General features: G+C 45.2%; 1 protein-coding gene across 12 annotated transcripts in view; it reads right to left on the bottom strand.

Annotated features, from left to right (window-relative positions):
• Positions 1–17,838, bottom strand: part of tenm4 (teneurin transmembrane protein 4) — a 163,276-nt gene that overhangs the window by 112,891 nt on the left and 32,547 nt on the right. The window lies entirely within an intron of this gene.

A 17,838-nucleotide genomic window follows, 5' to 3' on the forward strand; every position in this document is an offset into this window, starting at 1 on the left:
GGCACGATGGGAATAATTAACCCCAGACCTCTTATTATGACTTCTTTTTCCGGCTTATCTGCTCAGGCCCGGAAAACGGCCACACGGGTCTTTCCTAAATACCATCCAAGCAATTTTAACTCAAACAGACTGAGACAAACGAAGGCATCGCAGCGTCGGGGGCCCGGCTTTACGTTTCTGCTGACTGGGCCTTCATCCATCACGGCTCGGCGAGTGCCCCCCGCAAGGGGATTAGAATGCAACTCATTGATTCGCATCTGATTAGGAAACAATTAGACACATTAGCATGAGATGGGCCCCGTGTCGTGCGTAAGTAGAAAATGCCCGCGAGGCCTCCGTTTTGAGCATTTGCATCTTAATAGTCATGACCCGTTCAATATGAAGGAAACCGCATTACCGTATTTTCCGCACTGTAAGGCACTTTGGAGTCTAAAGCGCACCTTCAATGAATGGTCGATTTAAAAACTGTTTTCATGTACATCACATTATAAGGCGCATTGAATAGAAGCCACGATCGTGGCTGAGGTTGCGTTATGCATCCACTAGATGGAGCTATGTGTTATATAGTGCCCTCGCAACCACTGCAGCTGTAACAAAGCCTTTGCTTGACAGAACATTTAAAACACTACGTCCATGAAATCAGGATCCATCCATCCATCCATCCATCCATCTTCTACCGCTTATCCGGGGCCGGGTCGCGGGGGCAACAGCTACTTCTTCCAGCTCTCCCCGGGGGATCCCGAGGCGTTCCCAGGCCAGCTGGGTGACATAGTCTCTCCAGCGTGTCCTGGGTCTTCCTCGGGGTCTCCTCCCGGTGGGACATGCCCGGAACACCTCACCGGGGAGGCGCTCAGGAGGCATCCGAATCAGATGCCCAAGCCACCTCATCTGGCTCCTCTCGATGTGGAGGAGAAGCGGCTCGACTCGGAGCCCCTTCCGGATGACCGAGCTTCTCACCCTGAAATCAGGATATCGATCAAATATAAGGAGCATCAGATTATAAGGCGAACTGTCGGAGTTTGAGAAAATCACAAATTTTGTGGTGCGCCTTTTAGCGCGGAAAATACAGTCAATTCGATATATTTCTCGATCGTCGTAAGATGACTTGCACGAACAACGAGGCCACGATTAGAGTGGAGTTTATTTACAAAAGCACAGTGAGTGTTCTCAATTTTTCCAGTTCGTCACAACTTGTCTGACTGTTCTCGTGACGTTTCCAAGCAGCTAATATTTTTCCCAGAGCGACGTGTCACAATCGTATTGGAGCTTTTAACTGGCTTAAAGCTATGGCAGTGAAGTACACTTGGTTTAATATGTTTGTTGTATTGGCACACCAGTCTCTATATGTATGCCGGGTGGACTTGTTTTTTTTTTTTTTCACCCTAAGCTAACCCCTGCACCCCAGCTTGAAAAGCGCAACTCAATACCGAATCAATCTGGGTGGCCTTTCCGCTTGAAAAAGAGCCTTGAAATGGGTCGGCGGCCGCCTTTTGCTTCCCATCGCTCCATCCCGAGCGGCGCGAGCGACACCTTCGCTTAACATCATGTAGACTGATTGGCTTTTGACAGCTTCAGCGAGCAACGAGCAAACACGTGAGTCATTAAAGGTCTGAAGCGAAGGCATTAGCGAGCTCGTTAGTAGGGCCAACATGCTAGCCGGCGCAGGCTAATGGAAGCGCGGCGTTAAGCGCAACAGAGCAACTCATTACAGGTCTCATTAGCGAGCAGCAGTAGACAGCATCGTGTTGCCGTTTGACGTCAACAAATAACACGACAACAACAGCAAAAATGGTCCAATAAGTAAAAACATTTTGATTAAAAAATGCATTAAGGCCATAACATGCGTTGTAGCAAATAATGGAAGTGATCAGCAAAAAATAAAAGCTAATGCCTTATATTCCAGACATTTTTACTAGGTTTCGTGTAATAGTTTTGCAATTTTCTCAATCCGCATTCCCATTTCCCAAAGGCGCTAAATTTATTAAAATTACTCCTTGACGTTTTTTTTTAAATATGCGCCTTCAAAACAAAACGATTTGTTTTCTCATCAATTTCATGCAAGGACCCTTCAGAAACACGATGTGACACTTCTTATGATTGGCCCAATTTCTGGCCGATCATTAACACTGCATCATTTACATTTTTTTTTTTACAATTTTATTTCTTTCCGCATTTATGGACAAACGTTCAATATTTTTTTTTTCCCCCAGGATCGTAGCGGCCTGTGGCCACGACCCGAATGCCACACACAACTACAGTATCGTTTCTGTCTTTCTTTGACAACACTACAAGTCGCCGTGATACAACATGTCCTACTCATTAACTCTGTTTTTCCAAACATATTGATTGATGAAACAGCGCTAGTTCGCGTCGCCTTGGGCAAGAGCTAAAGTTGACCAACGTGCCCATTAAACACAACAAAGAAAAGAACCCACTCACATTGCAACACAGCAGCCTTTACCACATTTTCAAAGTGGTGGAAGTTGGTTTTATTCATAAAAACTAATTTAAAAAAAATATATATATATACAGGGCGGCCCGGTAGTCCAGTGGTTAGCACGTGGGCTTCACAGTGCAGAGGTACCGGGTTCGATTCCAGCTCCGGCCTCCCTGTGTGGAGTTTGCATGTTCTCCCCGGGCCTGCGTGGGTTTTCTCCGGGTGCTCCGGTTTCCTCCCACATTCCAAAAACATGCGTGGCAGGCTGATTGAACACTCTAAATTGTCCCGAGGTGTGAGTGTGAGTGCGAATGGTTGTTCGTTTCTGTGTGCCCTGCGATTGGCTGGCAACCGATTCAGGGTGTCCCCCGCCTACTGCCCGAAGACGGCTGGGATAGGCTCCAGCACCCCCCGCGACCCTAGTGAGGATCAAGCGGCTCGGAAGATGAATGAATGAATGAATGAATATACTGTAAACAACACAAAATATAATTTTTTTGTTGTTGTTTTGTTGAATCTGCACTGAGAATGCTTGGCTTGGATACTTAACTGCTTCTGCTTGGAAACATTTACTCTACTACAGTGTACCCCACATAATTGAGGATTGGCAAACACAATTTCACATTTGCAGATTTTTTTTTTTTTAAGGGAGGGTTAGGTGATGAGGGGGGCGTGACATATAACACTTTTCCACAAATCTAAAATTACACATTCCAAGCAACCCGTCTAATCACAGCCGCCAAGGCCGCACCCGACAGACAGACGGAATCATTACGGCCTTGCAGATATTCGACGAGAATTTATGTTCAAGGAGGCATTTATCTGAGGAGACGGGCGTTTAAATTGAATTGGGTAAATAGAAAAATATCATTGAAAGACGACGTGACGTATCAGATGGGGGGGCGGGTGAGGGTTAAAAAAAAAACTGCATCTTTTGGTTTCGGAGACATTTGTCAGGTCATTTTTGCACAACAATTACAAACAAAACCTCTGATTGTTTCTATTCTGCATTGTCATGGTTTCAATATGCCGCGGTCAAAGAGGAAGAAAGTGATCATAGTTCTGTTAAATACACCTCTTACACCAAATTGAACTAACACACTCATAACGGGAGGTACATTAAGCGACTGTCGCCAAAGCGGCGGCTTAATTGGATGCCTCGTGGCTTTGCAAATGCTCAGAGAATCGTCGTCATCATCCTCATCAGTTTTCTTTTCATTCCCAGATGACATACCACAGCAGAGTTTAGGTTTGGCTCTGGGACTTTTATTTTTGCTATTATTTCATCTTTTTATCGGTCTTATGGGGTCCTGAACTCTTTGGCTCTTGGGACGCCGGAGAAGAGCTGGCAGGAGGCATGCGCGAACTAAGCGGTTGCCCAAAATCGTGAGGATTTTCTTTTCAACACATGAAAGGAAAAAAAATCCTGCATGGAGGCTCTGTAAGATTTGTTTTCATTTTCAAGTATTACAGCAAGGTGGTTCTAAAAACATTGTACTTTTTAATCAAAAAGTTGCCTATTTTGGAGAGAAAAAAATGGAATCTTGCCTATTTTCTCAAGCTAAAATGTCACAATCTTACGTAACTGTTATATTTTCCCCAAGGTAAAGTCGCAATATGATATTAAAAGTTTAAAAGTCATACTATTACAAGCGAATTCCAAAGATTCATCATTATTCAGTCAATGTCATACCTTGTATGGTGAGAAAGACGCCTTTATTCATTCATCTTCCAAGCCGCTCGATCCTCACTAGAGTCGCGGGGGGTGCTGGAGCCTATCCCAGCTGTCTTCGGGCAGTAGGCGGGGGACACCCTGAATCGGTTGCCAGCCAATCGCAGGACACACAGAGACGAACAATCATCCACGCTCACATTCACACCTAGGGACAATTTAGAGTGTCCAATCAGCCTGCCACGCATGTTTTTTAGAACGTGGGAGGAAACCGGAGCACCCGGAGGAAACCCACGCAGGCCCGGGGAGAACATGCAAACTCCACACAGGGAGGCCGGAGCTGGAATCGAACCCGGTACCTCTGCACTGTGAAGCCGACATGCTAACCACTGGACTACCGGGCCGCCCCCTATTTTTCATTTTAAAATAAATTCTTAAGTTTGACAAAAATGCGATATATGTCCCAATCACTGCGTTTGATACTCCCAGTTGCTGCTCTGCAGACGGAATGAATTCACTTTTGTTTGTCAGATAAGATGACTAAAAATGCCAAGAGCTCGAACGACATCTGCAACATGTTCACACGGTCGTGTGTCTGTGGCGACTCCGTTAACGAGCTCGCCTTGGCTTCCCGGTCCGGCGCAAGGCATCCTGCCGTAATTTGCCCGACACTCAGCGTCTGAGTAATGGACGCCGGCTTTTAAGTGGCGATAACAACGTTGGAGGTCGGCCGTAAATGGAACCGTGCAGGCCTGCTGCGGTCATGTTCTTTCATTACAACACAAATATCATTTCCATTTCCTGCGCCATGTCTATAAAAAGACCATTTGCGTCCCGCCATGCCATGCGTTCGCTCGATTCTTTCCTAGTATTGATTTAAAGCAGGTAAGGAGCGCAGTCAGAGACATTTTTTTTGTTGTTGTAGTTTTTTCTTTTTTTTTTTTTTCTTCCAAAGCTGGCTCAGTTATCGCTTTCTTTGCAAGCCCTTGCTTGCGTTTGTCTTGGCAGGGTGTTTGGACCGCGGGCAGCCAGCAGCATGGCTGCAGTTTAAGCCACAAAATGGAATCTGTTCAAGTGCAACTCTGATTTCAATTGGACTCACCTGCAGTTTCATTGTTCTCAAAGTGAGGTGGTGGCGTATTTTGACAGCAATAAAGTCCTACTTATTTTTGAGAACAGAAAGTTTATTATTTGGAGAAAACGCACAGGCGGTCCTATTTATTCCAAAATAAATAAAGGCGTTCACAGTCCAGAGGTACCGGGTTTGATTCCAGCTCCAGCCTCCCTGTGTGGAGTTTGCATGTTCTCCCCGGGCCTGCGTGGGTTTCCTCCGGGTGCTCCGGTTTCCTCCCACGTTCTAAAAAACATGCGTGGCAGGCTGATTGAACACTCTAAATTGTCCCTAGGTTTTAGTGTGTGCGTGGATGGTTGTTCGTCTCTGTGTGCTCTGCGATTGGCTGGCAACCAATTCAGGGTGTCCCCCGCCTACTGCCCGAAGACAGCTGGGATAGGCTCCAGCACCCCCCGCGACCCTAGTGAGGATCAAGCGGCTCGGAAGATGAATGAATGAATGAAAAATAGGGTGGGAAAAAAAAATGGCTGACGAGACATAGCGCATCGCGTCCCCCCCCCCCCCCCCCCCCCATCGGCCTGGCATGTGCCAGGGCCATCCATCCAGTCAACTGCCATCCTCCCAACCGGAGGGATGGCGCACCCCACGATCCATCCGAAGGACGCCATCTGGTTACACTTTACCCCGACGAACAATTCGGAGAACAGTTTCTGCAAACCTATCGGCGGCAGTCGTGGATCCAACAGCAGTGTTTGCTAATATGAATTGTTCATTCATTCATTAATTCATCTTCCGAACCGCTTGATCCTCACTAGGGTCGCGGGGGGTGCAAGTAGGCGGGGGACACCCTGAATCGGTTGCCAGCCAATCGCAGGGCACACAGAGACGAACAACCATCCGCGCTCACACTCACACCTAGGGACAATTTAGAGTGTTCAATCAGCCTGCCACGCATGTTTTTGGAATGTGGGAGGAAACCGGAGCACCCGGAGAAAACCCACGCAGGCCCGGGGAGAACATGCAAACTCCACACAGGGAGGCCGGAGCTGGAATCGAACCCGGTACCTCTACACTGCGAAGCCGACGTGCTAACCACTGGACTACCGGGCCGCCCTGAATTGTTCTTAAAAATAAAGAAATAAATATGTTTTTTTTAATGTTCTGACATTTTTCTTCCTTTTCGTCATTATTGAAACCGTTTCGCCAACAACAGTTGAACTGCTCTCTGAGTCACTTAAACAAACATTTTCCATGAGCTCCTGGTCCTGGTCGTTAGTCGGCGTGTCCACGGAATCATTAGCACTGATGTAGTGTGGCATCATTAACACCCAACCCCCTCACCATCACAAAAAAACCCCACGATACCCCATCCAAGCCTCCTGGCGGGGGACGTCATTGTTCAAGGATGAAAAGTGCCCGCTGTTGTGCGTTCACCTCAGCCTGAAGGCATGCGACGACTATTTTAAGCATCTCCTGGCCGACACAAGTGCCTGGAACTAATAGGCTGGTGGCCCAAATCCATGTGGTGTTTCAAACGGACCTGGCTGGACCTCGAGCGCAATTCCTGCTTCTTCTATGCCATGTTGCTGTTTAACTTTTGGCTTAGTGCAGACCATATTGCCTTAAATGGTGGCCAAGCGCTTCTCCATCAGAATTAAAAGTCTTAAGTCTTAAGAATTAAGAATTAAAAATCAAAAGAACTTTGACCTGTAATCAGGTAAAAGTTCAGAGACACTAATGTTCATATATATATATATATATATATATACATATATATATACAGTATCAGACATCTTACGATACCATAGTTGTAGCTATGGTTGGCTAAAAGCCGTTTAAATAGCCAAGGTTGCTAAGACTTAGGCTTACAAAGCCGTTAAGCGTGATAATCATCCGTCTTCCCAACCTGTGCTTTCTAATTCTAAAGATTTCTAAGACGGCTAAAGTTGCTGCGTTTGCAAAGGAAGCCAAGGTACATAAAGTGACAGCTATGGTTGGCTAACATTTGAGTTTAAATGTTAAAGCAGTAAAGGAAGCCAAAACGAAAAAGTTTACTGATGGTCGCTGAGACAGATGAGGTTAGTAAGACAGCTAGTGATCTGTATTTTGCTCAGTTAGCTACATTTGCAGTTCAGAATACTAAAGTAATAATAATAATAATAATAATAAGATATTTTATTTATAAGCGCCTTTCAAGACACCCAAGGACACTTTACAATAACAAAAAAAACACAAAAGCAGCTCAAGTTATTAAGATCGCTATGATTGACTGTAACGATTAGCGAAGGATCCGACAAATGTTGAGGTTGTTGAAATTGCAGAGACTGCTAAAGGTTGTTCAAAGAAATAAGCAGGTTCAATTTGTGAGACAGCTAACATTGCGACCACAGAGCTGCTAAGGCCTGTCACAAGCTCTCCGAACACTAATGGACTTGAATGCTAAGACAGCTGATGATGCTACAACAAACCACGGTTAGCATCCTTAGCATTCTACCCTTTTTTGCCATGAAACTTTAACCATCTTGGTGTCCGTAGCTGTCATAGCGCCCTTAGCTATCTTAGTACCCTTAGCTGTCATAACATCTTTAGATGTCTTTTGAGCCCAACCTTAGATGTGTGAGCATTTTTAGCATTCTGCTTTGCCTTAACGAGCTTCACCAAATATAGCAACAACCTTCGCTGCCTCTGACACTTTCTGTGTATTAGCATCAGTAACCTTAGCCTGTAAGAAGGAAAATAAACAACGGTGCTGGAGCACAATTATCAGCTTTTTACTCTGTCTCCTCTGGTGGATAAACACAATGACATGAATAAATAATAGTCCGCAATAATCTAAGTCCCCCAGGCAAATCCCCCACCTCTCACTACCCCCCCCCCCCCATCATCATCAGCAGTGAAGGCAGAAAAGAAGTCAAAAGTTTACTTTTGCTGTTCGAGACACATTGCGGGCCACCACTCATTAGGCCCACACGGAACAAAGAAAACCCCGGTTGCCTGCCCGCCCATCCGCATTTTTTCAGTCAATCCTCGAGAACAAGATGGCCGCCTTTTGATTTCTTCTTTTTTTTTTTTCTCGGCGCACCTTCGTCAAAGTGCTATTTATGCCCTGGCTGTGTTTCCATTTCAGTCACTTTGTGCAAAGAGTTTGTTTGCACGTCTGCGGGATGTAAAACACACGGCGCCCGAGCGAGCCGCCGGTAGCACTGCCAAAGTCCTCGCCGTATTTATTTCACAACACACGGGTATAAACTTCAACCCGCGTTTGTTTTTAAATGCTCCTCTGTACGAGAAGGTGGCTCATTTAAGACGGGAGGAGCGCATAAATCACCAAACACACAAATGCTGATTGCGCTTTTCCATTTTTCCCGTTTTAAACGCGTAAAAGTGAATCCAACCTGGTGGTACTATGAGGAGTAGAGAAGTAAGGGGTATGCCAAAGTACAAATTAAAAGAGAGAGAAAATAAAAAAGAGGTAATCCAATTTTCCAATGACTAATTCCCTCTGTGCCAATGAATAGAAATGTAGGCGCCTGCAGGGTACAGTAAATGAGGCTTTATTAAGGCCAAAGCAGCAATAAAGCTGCGTTCAAAGACACCGACTCTCTTTCAACAGCGACCATTAACGTTTTCTTTCATTCTTATAAACTGCTTTATGATAAGATTAATTGATCATGGCTCCTTATTAGGGATGATGCGATAATTATGGTTACTAGCGTACAAAGCGTCTCTGAAAGTAGTACTGGAGTTGTCTGTTGGATATTTCCCATCCATGAAGACACAAACTATGAAGAAGAGGAAGACATTTTTTTGGTGCAATATTTCTATGTTTTGTATTTCTATTTATTTCCTGTAAAAAAAAAAAGTCTATTTGTCCTTATTTTGTCGATTGGTTCTGTGTTTTTCTAATACATTTGTACTGTTTTTAATTTTGTGTAGTCTTTTTGTCTTTTTTGTTTGTTGTTTTGTAATATTTTGAACCATGTTCCTTTTTTATGGTATCATTTTTGTCTAATATTTGTAAAATATAAATGATTTATGGGATGTAAGGAAATATTTTCCTCATTATATTTTATTTTATAAATTACATTTATTTTTTATATATTTTTTGAATTCTTGTTTTTGCTGGCATTTTTGAAATTTTGTCAATGTTTTTCTTTTTTCACTAATACTTTATTTCATGGAAAATTTGGTTGTTTTTTTTTTTTTGCTTGTGTATTTTTCAACAAACACTGATAAATGATTTTTTGATTGGAAGGCAATATTTTTTCATTGTATTTTTTGTCCCAAATTCCACCTCCCCCAACACTATTTATGCATATCTCAGAATCATCGTCAAAGCATTTGTCTTGCGGCCGTTTCATTGACATCAAGTCGTGTCTGATGGAATGCCGAAAAGCTGTATTATCTATCCATGTAAATGAATTCATTTTTCATCCCTAATTATTCATATGACGATTCATTTTGTCATTTGCCATGGCGGATAAGAACAGGTGCTATGAGAGTCAACTCTGGATATTCATAGAGGCGCAGCGTGTGCATGAATAACTAACTAGCAGGCAGCGCGCCAGTACATTTCACCCTTTCTGAAACGGCTCTTCATATTTGCAGAGAATCGAGTGTCTCATCACAAGAGGGAGTACGAGGTGGTCGGGGGGGGGGGGGGGGGGGGGGGGGGGTTAAGAAGTTTTCACATCTTAAGGTGAAATCGAGCACTGTCGACTCAACAAAGACAAGCCAATGTATTACGGGGCGACGGAATGCAATTAACAACGTGCGGCAATTAAACGTGACCCCCCCAAGATCGAACGTGTTCCCGATGAGCAAGCTGCGTCCTTTTCACGGGTGAGGTGACGAATGCAAACTTGGACGAGGTCATTTCAATTACTTAAAGGCGGACACAAAGGCATAATCCATCCATCCATCCATTTTCTGAACCGCTTGATCCTCACTAGGGTCGCGGGGGGTGCTGGAGCCTATTCCAGCCGTCTTCGGGCAGTAGGCGGGGGACACCCTGAATCGGTTGCCAGCCAATTGCAGAGCACACAGAAACGAACAACCATTCGCACTCACACTCACACCTAGGGACAATTTAGAGCGTCCAATCAGCCTGCCACGCATGTTTTTGGAATGTGGGAGGAAACCGGAGCACCAGGAGAAAACCCACGCAGGCCCGGGGAGAACATGCAAACTCCACACAGGGAGGCCGGAGCTGGAATCGAACCCGCCACCTCCGCACTGTGAAGCCGACGTGCTAACCACTGGACTACTGGGCCGCCTCAAAGGCATAATCTTCTCCCCATCATATCAAAGAGAGATCGCGATTTAAGGACCTCGCCATGTCACCATAGCAACCACGGCACAAAACTCCACGATTTACACTCCCAACGACCGTATGTATAATCGTTTTAGTTTCTTGCTTGTAATTCGATGTCTGATCAAAAGCGACCACCCCGGCGGGACCTTTTTGTTCCAACCTGGACGAAAACTGAATTAAATGGGACCGCTAATGAGAGAGAACGTCTTGTAGAGCCGCGACTACACCAACGTAATCAATTATCACTTGTCCGTGATTGAATTAATCACGAGCAATTTGGACAGAAACGGGCATCGGTAATATTGGAATCTTGGACCTAATGTGGTGATAACAAATTGAGCTCTGGTCGTACTTAATCAAGCAAAATAATGACAAAGGAGCTCTGGCGTACAAAAATGCCTTGAATTATAACACAGGCCAAAATGTGAATTACAAGATAAGATGGTGGCAGGAAACTTCACAAGGAGCTTTGGGTCGGCAGATAATGAACAATTACTCCAAAAAAAAAAAGGACAAGTTGTTTGCATTAAGCTGATTTGCCTTTGCCTCTCCCTGTTGAATTGGAAAACAGTAACGATCCGATTCAATTAAAATTGAACAAACAGACACCATTTTTGTTCATTTTGAAGTCCGAAATAAAAAGAAAAAAATCGTTCAATTTCTTGATGGGGGGGGCGGGGGGGGGGGGGGGGACTAAAGAAAACAACTCTGCGGTGGTCCGTTGATTAGGGCTAGCCTGCTTATCTCGCCTCGAGCAGGAAGAGTGTGTATTGCCTCTGCTCAAAGCCACATAAATATAATCACGAGTGGGGATAATTAGCTGGATCTTCTGTGGGTTTTAGGAAAAGAGCATCCGGATTAGGCTGATCATCCCCTTTTGCATGTCCCACATCAGGCACCGGGCAGCGGAGGGAGAGCCGAGGCCCTCCGGGCGCCCGGATGCAGCAATGCCCGTTACGATGATCCGACTAACTGGCAGGAGGCGGGTGTGCAGCCATGCTGATAACGACCCAAAATTGTCCACGAGGGCCTCGAAAGCCGCGCAAATTAGCTTGCAAGTGATCCAGAGAAGCTCTGCACCGTACCGGAAGCCGTAACCTGGGCCCCAAGAAAAAAATAAGTGGAAACAACTAAATAAACCGGCGGCCCGGTAGTCCAGTGGTTAGCACGTGGGCTTCACAGTGCAGAGGTACCGGGTTCGATTCCAGCTCCGGCCTCCCTGTGTGGAGTTTGCATGTTCTCCCCGGGCCTGCGTGGGTTTTGTCCGGGTGCTCCGGTTTCCTCCCACATTCCAAAAACATGCGTGGCAGGCTGATTGAACACTCTAAATTGTCCCTAGGTGTGAGTGTGAGTGCGAATGGTTGTTTGTTTCTGTGTGCCCTGCGATTGGCTGGCAACCGATTCAGGGTGTCCCCCGCCTACTGCCCGAAGACATCTGGGGTAGGCTCCAGCACCCCCCGCGACCCTAGTGAGGATCAAGCGGCTCGGAAGATGAATGAATGAATGAACTAAATAAACCCAAAAGAAACACTGTGGCCGAGAGGTCTGGGAGTCTACAGTGGTGGGAAATACTTGAGTAGTTTTGAGTTTCTTGACTCGAGTACTTGACGAGTTCAAGTGACAATTAGACAAAAAGAGTGCTACTCCTACTCACAGACAAACATCAAAAATCAACAGCCAGCAAAGTAAAAATCCAAAACCTCCACTTTCTGGCCCAAGTGTGGAAAAAGAAAATTGAACCAGGAGGTAATAATTGGTGATTGCACCCTAAGGAGCAGTCGGTGAAATCAAGCTGATTGACAGCCAATTTCATTGCTCCATCAAACTCATCCAGGTGGTGAAGTAACAAAGCAGCCCCAGATCACGACACTGGAAGCACCACGTTTGACTGCATTCTGTTGTTTTTTATCAAAAGCAATCATTTTTGCCCAGATGTAACCTGCCGCACACCTTCTCAACCAGGGGTGTCCAATCTTTTCTGTTTGAGGGCTGCATATGGAAAAACGGAGGGATGAAAGGCCAACTTAGAAATTCAGCTTGAGAGCTGATGTCTGAAGAAACCATTTTGGACTCTAAAATGAAAATCCTTATTCACTACAGGTGTTTTTGATGACAAAGTTATATTCCTTTAATAATAGCCATAATACACAAAATGAGCGAGCGAGATGGCCAGACGGCTAACAAAACTCTGACTCGTCATCGGCAATATCACGTAACATGTCGAGAGTTACGAGCCGCAGTTGACATCAATGGTGAAACGCTGCAGGCGGTGGCATAAAGCAAAAAGAATCATCTCGCATTTTCCTATAAATATCAGAACTATGCACACACATCTATAATGTATGGACTCGATGTTCGAATTGTATTACATGCTGATCTCGATGTGTGTGCGTGTTTACTTCTCTTCCCCAAAAAAATAATAAATTACCAACCTTGCATAAAACTCTTTATGATGACCATAAAGTGAGAGTGCATTAAAGAGTATGAAAGGCTACGTGGGTTAATATTTAATATATTTTCGAGGGACAATAAAAGCAAGGAAGCGGGAAACAATGCTGATGTTATTATCTGTTGAAATGAAAAAAAAAAAATCGCATTGAATCTAATGAGACGATACAGGTGGACCTAATATCTAGACTGCAAATGAACGGCGCTTGCCGCGAGGTCCTTAAGCACATTTTATAAATAGGCAACTTTCAAAATATTGACTTGGTTGTTTCATCAACACCAAACTATTTGTATACAACTAATTATGCCAATTTTTCATCGTATGTCCCATTTTTGGTCAAAGGATAAAGATTTTGGATTAATTACGGACACTCGTTTTCGATGGCTAATGAGGCAGTAGTTTCAACAAACTCTCCCCGAGTTGGCCTGTTTTGCGTGACTGATGACAAATGTAATTACTGATTAATCGCTTTTCAGCTGCTTTCATGTTTGCGCCGCCCGCCTCTCATTGATTTCCTTATTCTTTTATTTCCATTCCATCCAAAATGTTGCCCAGTAACACATATTGAAGTTGTTGTCACAACAAAGTTAGCTTGCAACGGGATGGGCGTTTTTTTTGTCCCCCCCCCCTCGCGGTAATGATAATATTGTGCTTTTGCTCTTTGTGAGGGAAAAAGAAAAACTGTTTAATCAAACAAATGAAACCCATCATATCCAATAATGTATCAATTAAGGCAGCATCATGTGCTAATTGGATTTTGAAAGCGAATCAGATTGATGCTTCAACAGCTTGCAATAAGGAGGACAACAGTGCCGCTGTTGTTGCCACGGCGACCCCAGATTACCGACTTTACTTGAGCCTTCTCTCATGCTAGTGGACCAGCCAGGACAAAAGCCTCTCATGATGTGTCGGCTCCGAGCGCCACGCGGTGCTTCTACAAAACGCTGACGTGATCAGACGGGTTTATTTTTAGGCAAGTTATTCGAATAAATAAATGATGGCACATGTTTATTTCAAGGCAAGTTCTGCAAGCAGAGTTAACGCGAAGATTCTTTGATGTCTTCATCTGTTAACAAATTCACATTTGCTGCGGCATTAAAAGCAGATGAAACTTCAGAACAGCAGAGTGAGCAAAATAAAAAACCTCATCGACCAACGAACTCAACAGCAAAGTCAATGACTGACGAATTGACTAAACAAATGACTAACAGATAAACAGGCAAACTAACCAACAATCTAAACCACAAAGTACTCAACTCAAGGGTATTTCTAGAGCACTTTAAAACAACCACCGCTGCATACAAAGTGCTGTACGTGGAGCAAAAATTATTCATCAACAATAAAACAATAAATTAATGACAAAGACCGAAGAAAGCAAATAAACAGGCAAACAAAAAAACATCAAGTCTCATGCTGAGTCTAAAGCCAAAGAGTAAAAATGAGTTTGAAGACCAATTTTTAAGACGGACAGCATTGCCGAACGTTCAGTGGGAGGTCACTAGCCAGCTAACGGGCTAGCTAGCCGATTGACTAGCCAACAACTGACTAACTAAGCATCAAACGCAATCTCTCACTAACTAAAGAACTCCCAAGCGACTTATTATCAACCTAATTAAATGATTTACTAGCCAAATAACTGAATTATATGTCCGGCTAAAACAAACAAGAACTTATTACGATCAACAGACTGACTCTTCACCTTCCCCACTGTGGGGTGTTTCTACGGAGGTATTGTTTTGCGTTAGCATGGCAATGAGAAGGCTAGCAACTGCTAGCATTTCACTTTACAGCATATTCATATGTTGAGGGCGCTAATCGGCATCCGACCGCACTGTGACTCGGTTTAGCTTTTGGCCTTGACTCATGATTGGCTCTACAGAGTCAGAAAATGGTGAGCCAAGACATGATTTGGATCAAAGAGGCATTCGCCAAGAACTTAACTTGCTTAGTAATTTGTGCGCAGAAATGTGTGTTGACAGAGATAAATGCGTAGCCGAGAGGCTATGGAACCACGTAAACGCAAAGTGTCGCTTTTCTAGGGGGGGGGTTGTTGGCCTGGAACGACGCCCAAAGGCATGATGATGATTTCCCACAAGACTCCACTCTCACGAACAATTGCCGTTGTCAAGAGTGCAATGAACCTTGTACGTCGAAATGGAAAGCACGTAGCTTAATAGTTGACGCTCACTTTGCACTCAGTATAGACCCCCATTGAGGCCAAAACAACCGTGACTCATTTGATTGAGAAATTCAAACATGCTTGACTCCAGTCCTGAAGGTGGCAGCGACGCAATTTTCAAACAGTGACACGAGGACAGCTTGGAGTACCACAGTTCCGTTTACTGGACCTGGTGGGTAACTTTGGTCCTGTTGCAAACTGAGTGTCAGAGCGAAAACATATTTTTCAAGTCTTCTTCGGCAGACTTTGATGGCTTCTTCTTACTAACTGGTGACTATGTGATTAAAAATGTTCTTTACAATACGTTTCAGACACCCTCACTAGTCTAAACACGGTACCCCACATGAGCAAACCTCGACAGCGGGTGAGCCGTGACATAGGCAAGCTGAGCCCTTGGGCACTGGGATGTCATTTTCAGTTAACAGTAAGTGGCAGTACGAGGCAAAATGGCCGCCATTTCACATGGATGAAAACGTTCCCCTCAAATGTAATCTCGACCAGAATACCGTGTTTGGAATGAAAGTTATGACTCGATTTCCCCGTGAACTACCTAACAAGTTAACCGACTAACGAGGTGACTGCCTGACCAAATAACTGCCGAACGGAGACTATAAATGAACTAATTGCTAAACGTTAACTGATTGATGGACTGACTAGTCAACAAACCGATGACCAATCTACACGGCGTCACAGCCAAGCGAAGATTACGGAGTAAACTACCGCAAGCAACAGCATTAAAATCTTTTTCCAAGACACGTGGCCTAGCGCGGCGATGACAAAATTCTGACGACGATTGGCTAGCAGGTAGGTGCCGTGTGATGGAAAAGGGGCAAAACGTAACTTGTTAGCAACGGGCCGCATGCATGTGGGTCACGGCTAACTAAGCCAGCGGCGGCTCTTTTAAGTTACAGTAAGACGCCAGCCTTGATGTTCTGCCTCCGCGGGGCATTGCTGTGACTCAGCAGGCGCTAGCTGCTCCAAGTGTCCTCGCAGGGGCTCTCTTGGGAAAAGAGGCATGATGGGAAACACACACACACACGCGGAAATAAAGCCTGACACGCACAAAGAATTGCCTTCTTTTACCAGATATGTTACATTTGCAAGTCAATTTGCTTTTCTTCGGATCTCTGTGTTTTTTTCTTTCCTTTAGGCTAGTTGGTGGGTGGGTAGCTCGTCGCTTGATCGATGAATGGATGAATGGAAAGTTACCCAAACAGCTAAACGATAGCTCGATCAAATCTCTTCTGTCGTCTCAGTATCGTCTCCAGTACGAGGGGGCGGCGTCAGGAAGATGCTTGCGAGCGCCACTTGCTTATTTGCATGCGTTAAGCGGAGGGTCAAGGCAGTCACATGTGAAAAGGGGGGATTGGGGATGAGGGGCGGTTGGCGGGGGAGGGCGGATGCCCGCCGGCTGGAATACATTAAACAGCCGCGTAAATGGTTTGTTGGTTTAGAGACATTGGCGCGGGCACGCAAGAAGGCCCTACTTGATGGATTTTAATTAACTTGCCATATAGAAATTGTAATTGTATGTTATCAGGCTTAGCCGAATTAAATGCCCCCCGCCAGCCCCTCCTGAATGCTCTTTCTGCCCAAGCCAGTGGAATAAAAAGACTGTTTAGCATCATGACGGGGGTCTCGGCGACGCCACACGCATGATATGCCGCAAGCCCGAACGCCGTCGTGCCAGGAGCTTCTCTTTAATTATGTACAACGGAGGCACAATGTAGAGGCCCGCACACTCCCCCTTGACCCGAGTCAGCCACTCAAATGGATCCCCCCGCCCCCCTTCTTGCGGACATTTCTGTCACTTAGAAAAAAACATCAGCAGATATAAATGTAAAACTATTTGCGAGGTTCTCCGCAAGGCTGCGTCGGGGTAATTAGAATCTCGCCGCCGGGCGCCGCATGCAGCTTAGTTCTCCGCCGCCGAAGTGTCCAGGGGAAGGCCGTTGCAAATCTACCAGATCATATTCAGGGGGTTAGGGGGCGAACAAAAACTCATGGGACTCATCGCAAGCTAATATGAAAAGAAGCATTTTTGTCGCTGACTCATGCGGAGATTCAAGACCTTGTAGGCGACTTGAAATGGAAGCCGAGCTGCGTGCAAGACAGCAGAACAAAATGATTGCTCCCAGCCAATCAATAAGGAAAAAGTGACACTCACAAAAAAAAGGCAAGTGCAAAAAAAACAACAACAAAAAAAAGCCGGGCGGCCCGGTAGTCCAGTGGTTAGCACGTGGGCTTCACAGTGCCGAGGTACCGGGTTCGATTCCAGACTCCCTGTGTGGAGTTTGCATGTTCTCCCCGGGCCTGCGTGGGTTTTCTCCGGGTGCTCCGGTTTCCTCCCACATTCCAAAAACATGCGTGGCAGGCTGATTGGACGCTCTAAAATTGTCCCTAGGTGTGAGTGTGAGTGTGAATGGTTGTTCGTCTCTGTGTGCCCTGCGATTGGCTGGCAACCGATTCAGGGTGTCACCCGCCTACTGCCCGGAGACAGCTGGGATAGGCTCCAGCACCCCCCGTGACCCTAGTGAGGATCAAGCGGTTAGGAAGATGAATGAATGAATGAATGAATGAATGAATGAATGAATGAATGAATGAATGAATGAAAAAAAAAGCCACTCAATACCTCACTTCCATATCTGGCATCTTTGCAGAAACTGCAACATCATTGCGAAGCGGGATTTTCTACAATGGGACCGGCTTTTACGA

This window comes from Hippocampus zosterae, chromosome 10 (genome assembly GCF_025434085.1).
Source record: "Hippocampus zosterae strain Florida chromosome 10, ASM2543408v3, whole genome shotgun sequence".
Classification (NCBI taxonomy): Eukaryota; Metazoa; Chordata; class Actinopteri; order Syngnathiformes; family Syngnathidae; genus Hippocampus; species Hippocampus zosterae.